We start from the raw sequence: 6000 nt of genomic DNA, 5'->3' as shown, positions 1-6000 counted from the left end.
AAATCTTATTTGCTTTTGTTGTTTTGCGTTCCGCAAATCATTGTATTGACTTTGACTTGAGGCACTATGTAACAAAGTATAGTTCTCAATTTGAAACACATATTTGTAATATATACTGGATAACTACACTTTTCACCAGTGTTTTTTTTTTTTATCTACGACTCGCTAAGATATCTGTCCCTGTTTGCCTGTAATAAAGATCCTTTTTTTTCTTAGCTGTGTGTTTTTAGGCTTTGAATAAATCAGAGCCAGTTTTCCATGAACATTGTTTTCCATGTGATCAGTAAACCACGTGAACAGTGCCTTGCGAAAGTATTCGACCCCCTTGAACTTTTCAACCTTTTGCCACATTTCAGGCTTCAAACTTAAAGATATAACATTTTTATTTTTTGTGAAGAATCACCAACAAGTGGGACACAATTGTGAAGTGGAACGAAATCTATTGGATTTTTGAAACTTTTTTAACTAATAAAAAAATGAAAAGTGGGGCGTGCAAAATTATTCGGCCCCCTTGCGTTAATACTTTGTAGAGCCACCTTTTGCTGCGATTACAGCTGCAAGTCGCTTGGGGTATGTCTCTATCAGTTTTGCACATCGAGAGACTGAAATTCTTGCCCATTCTTCCTTGCAAAACAGCTCGAGCTCAGTGAGGTTGGATGGAGAGTGTTTGTGAACAGCAGTTTTCAGCTCTTTCCACAGATTCTCGATTGGATTCAGGTCTGGATTTTGGCTTGGCCATTCTAACACCTGGATACGTTTATTTGTGAACTATTCCTTTGTAGATTTTGCTGTATGTTTGGGATCATTGTCTTGTTGGAAGATAAATCTCCGTCCCAGTTTCAGGTCTTTTGCAGACTCCAACAGGTTTTCATCCAGAATGGTCCTGTATTTGGCTGCATCCATCTTCCCCTCAATTTTAACCATCTTCCCTGTCCCTGCTGAAGAAAAGCAGGCCCAAACCATGATGCTGCCACCACCATGTTTGACAGTGGGGATGGTGTGTTGAGGGTGATGAGCTGTGTTGCTTTTACGCCAAACATATCGTTTTGCATTGTGGGAAAAAAGTTCAATTTTGCTTTCATCTGACCAGAGCACCTTCTTCCACATGTTTGGTGTGTCTCCCAGGTGGCTTGTGCCAAACTTTAGACGAGACTTTTTATGGATATCTTTGAGAAATGGCTTTCTTCTTGCCACTCTTCCATAAAGGCCAGATTTGTGCACTGTACAACTGATTGTTGTCCTATCTGTCCTATGGACAGACTCTCCCACCTCAGCTGTAGTTCTCTGCAGTTCATCCAGAGTGATCATGGGCCTCTTGGCTGCATCTCTGATCAGTCTTCTCCTTGTCTGAGCTGAAAGTTTAGAGGGACGGCCAGGTCTTGGTAGATTTGCAGTGGTCTGATACTCCTTCCATTTCAAAATGATCACTTGCACAGTGCTCCTTGGGATGTTTAAAGCTCGGGAAATCTTTTTGTATCCAAATCCGGCTTTAAACTTCTCCACAACAGTATTACGGACCTGGCTGGTGTGTTCCTTGGTCTTCATGATGCTCTCTGCACTTTCAACAGAACCCTGAGACTATCACAGAGCAGGTGCATTTATACAGAGACTTGATTACACACAGGTGGATTCTATTTATCACCATCAGTCATTTAGGACAACATTGGATCATTCAGAGATCCTCGCTGAACTTCTGGAGTGAGTTTGCTGCACTGAAAGTAAAGGGGCCGAATAATTTTGCACGCACCACTTTTCAGTTTTTTATTTGCTAAAAAAGTTTAAATTATCCAATAGATTTCGTTCCACTTCACAATTGTGTCCCACTTGTTGGTGATTCTTCACAAAAAATTAAAATGTTATATCTTTATGTTTGAAGCCTGAAATGTGGCAAAAGGTTGAAAGTTCAAGGGGGCCGAATACTTTCGCAAGGCACTGTATGTTACTTATCGCCGTGCACGCCGGAATGAGAGCAATAATTCCAGCACCAGACCTCCTTCATAATGCTAAACTGATGACCTATTAGGGGCTTTTAACTTCTAACTTTTAACATCTCCGGAAGGTTTACCTCTCTTCATGACCAGGCCATTTTTTGCGATACGGCACTGCGTTAATTTAACTGATAATTGTGTGGTCGTGCAAAACTGTACCCAAATAAAAAAATTTTACTTTTTTCCCTCGAATAGGGATTTCTTTTGGTGGTATTTCATCACCTCTGCAGTTTTTAATTTTTGTGATATAAACAAAAAAAGACCGCCTATTTTGAAAAAAAAAAAAAAAAAACAATATTTTTTACATTCTGCTATAAAAAATACACAATAAAAAATTTAAAAAATCAAATTTCTTCATCAACTTAGGCCAATATGTATTCTGCTACATATTTATGGTAAAAAAAAAGAAAAAAACCCAATTAATATATTTATTGATTGGTTTGCACAAAAACTATAGTGTCTTTTTCCCCCAAATAGGGATTTCTTTTGGTGGTATTTGCTCACTTCTGCAGTTTTTATTTTTTGCGCTATAAACAAAAAAGACCGACAATTTTGGTAAAAAAAAAACAATATTTTTTACATTCTGCTATAAAAAATACCCAATAAAAAATTTTAAAAATCGAATTTCTTCATCAGCTTTGGCCAATATATATTCTGCTATTTATTTATGGTAAAAAAAAAAATTAACATATTTATTGATTGGTTTGCGCAAAAACGATAGCGTCTACATACTATGGGATATTTACATTTTTTTTGTTATTTATTTGTTTCTACTGGTGTAGCACCCTGGGGTTTAGTCAGGGAGCGCCTCACAAATTTACTTGCCAGGAGTAGTTGATTGATAGAGATCTATTGATTTCTCCCTGTTTGGCCTTGTTGCACTTTTCTCTTCTACCACTAGGTGGCCGGGTACTTGGTGGTACTAGATATGAGAAGGGCAACCCAAGGTCAGGTTATGGGTATATGGGGTATCTCAGCCAATGGGCAGGGGTTTTCTTGAATCCCTTGGCCTGTGGGGAGAGCCTATATATTCGGGTGGAGTCAGGTGATCTATGTTCTGTGCCATCTGGGCGGCTGTCTGGATGGATGCGTGTCGTACACCCCAGGCTGCTAGGCCAGAGATTGGGCCTATCCCAGGGGCATCTGGCTGCTAGGCTGTGTGAGGGCCTATCCAGAAGTAAGAGAGCCTGTCAGTGGTCGGAGGTAGAAGGTGAGCTGTTGCCACAAAGGGACCAACCACCTTCAAATTACCAGGGACCATAGCGATTAACTGAACCAAGTACCGGCAACCACATTCTCACTGAAAGGGCATGGTAGAGAATCTGGAAACTTCAGGCGGTGATCAAGTCAGGGGCCCAACCTGCAGAGGAGACTCTTGCAGAGCAGCCTTGTGAGTCAAATCAGGGACCTCATCAGTTAGCAGGGGTGAAGCTTGAGAAATATCTGGAGTGCCAAGTTAGGGACCCAGCAGGGAAGCGTGGGTGACCAGAAACCTTGGAGCAGCTCAAGGGATTCAGAGTCAGTGAATCAGAGGGTCTAGCGAGAGATTGGGAGCTCAGTGTTGAAAAACTACAAGAGGCAGTGAAGCTGAAAGGATTGTTGTGTTTGAGTTAGGAACTGTTAAAGACTGTTGCCATAGGAGACAGAAATCCTGCAAGTGCAGATGTGGCTTCTTGCTGGGGCCTTTCCCTGCATGGCTGTCCTCCTATTGAAGTCTTGGAGTCCGCCAATTGAATTTGCAACTATCTAAGGGTGTCCTGGCCCTAACCTTCTTTCCCCCTAAAAATACAAAAAGGACTGTTAAAAGAAAAAAAAACTCTTTTACATCCAAGAAGTGTCTGGCGCCCGATAACTTTCTCCAACTTGCACCCACTATGCCTCACAAGCCACCACATACAGAAGGAGGTCAGCTATCTTTGGCTTGGAAAGTTCTCATTAGCCTGGACAAGGCCAGAGGCATTGCCACAATAGTAATGGTGACAATCAGCGACTTAGCGGGACTGCAATAAAATCGGACATTTGACATTTTTTGGGGACCATTGACACTAATATAGTGATCAGTGACAAAAATATGCACTGTCACTGTACTAATGACACTGGGAAAGGGTTAAATGTATGCCTAAGTTGCGCTTACTAACTGTGGGGGAGGTGCTTTGACTAGGGGAGGGCAAAGATATGTGTTCCTGCTTAGCAGAAACATAGGATCAGTACCTTCCCCTGACAGAACCCCAATCTGCCTTGTTTACAGAGGCAGACTGCCGTTCTGCTTGTGTCCCAAATGATCGGCAGGTCTCGGTGGACATTGTGTCTGCCGGACCCGCTGATTGACTCCTGCTTTGTCCAATCACAGCCAGAGCAGATTGTGGGCGGGGCAAACGCATGCCCCAGACCCAGAAGTGCAGGATCGTGCACCAGTACATAATTCTGTGCAAAACGGCTGCCCCGCAACAGTAAATGTACGTGGGGCGGTCGGAAACCAGTTAAAGTGTCTCCTACAGAAATTATAGGGTACCGTGGTTTGTCGCCATTTCACGGGCACACAAATTTAAGGTTTGACATGTTGGTTATCTGTTTACTTGGTGCAACCTCATCTTTTACATTTTACCAATAAATTGGGTAATTTATTGCATATTTTGTGCCCCTTGAAATCATCTATAGTTGTTTTTTTACTGAAATGTGTTTTCTAGACCTTTGCAGTAATAATAAAGCTTTGTTAGTTAAAAAACAAAACAAAACTGTCTCCTAACCTTTTTAGTTGGATCCTAAATTTAAAGTGAATGTAAACCCCCTCTCATCCTTTCTAAACTACTGCAATATTGCTTATCTAGAAAGATATACATGCCTCCTGCAAGTATACTTATCTGTCAAATGTCTCCCCTCTGTCTGCTATGAGACCCGAAAAACTGCAGATTTTGTGGGTGGGTCTGTTTTCCAGGGCTCAGTGGGTGGAGTCGTGATGTCAGTAGACTCCCCGCCCACCTCTACACTCCCCTTATTAACATGCATTTTCTCCTGTGTATTTCTTACACTGAACTTCTGCTATGATCACTAACATCCAGTCAAAACCCAGAAAAGTCCCCACATGAATTCAGCATGCCAAATCATGCTGAGGTGGGGAACAGCCAATCCTTGCAGAGCAGAAGAAGAAAGGAGTGGGAGGGAATTAAAAAATAATGCATGTCTCTTAGGTTAGTTTATGAGATATGTAAATCACCTGTCACTCACAGCAAGGGGGAGGATTTGACAATGTTTTTCTCTGTTTGTCAAGATTTATCTCACTGAACAATAAAAGAGGAATGCTCAGAGCTGGATTAACTCTTTGTGGCAAGACTGGGTTTAAATGATAGGAAATCGTATACTCTACATTATGACATAAAAAAAAAAACAATTCGGGTTTACATCCACTTTAAATCAAATTTGTCAAGCCCTGACAGAGCACATGCTTCTTTAAACTGTGGAGTGAATGGGAATAAGGTTGAACTACAGGTACAAAAACTTTTATTTACCTACATTCCTCAATAGCTACAGAGGCTATATTTCCACTTTGTGTGCACCAACTGCCTTTGAAATTTCACCTATTACCTTCTAAAAGGGCAGTTTACACCACTACACCACACCTCCCAATATATTGAGATGGGAATGAGGGACACCTACTAGCAGACATATATAGACATATGACATGCCCCTGCCACGCCCCTTAAAGGGGACATAACCCAAAAAAAAAAAAAAGGGTTAATTAAATCCACAAGGGTTTTTTTTTACCACTAATATGCCTTTATATTGGCTTTTAAAATTGACAAATGCAGCAATTTAGAAATTGGATGATAGGTTTAGCACTGGGAAACACTGAAAGATAAAAAGTGCATTTTATATACAACTATATAGATCAGAGCAAAATGAGGGACAAATGAGGAGGAATGAGGGAAAGAGGGACATTGCTCCAAATCAGGGACAGTTGGGAGATATGCTACGCTGTGGTGGTATGTACTAAAAAAAAAAAACAGTACGGCGA

This window comes from Lithobates pipiens, unplaced genomic scaffold, assembly GCF_037356315.1.
Source record: "Lithobates pipiens isolate NorthernLeopardFrog02 unplaced genomic scaffold, aLitPip1_a1.2 Scaffold_16, whole genome shotgun sequence".
NCBI lineage: Eukaryota > Metazoa > Chordata > Amphibia > Anura > Ranidae > Lithobates > Lithobates pipiens.
This window is presented reverse-complemented; position numbering follows the sequence as displayed.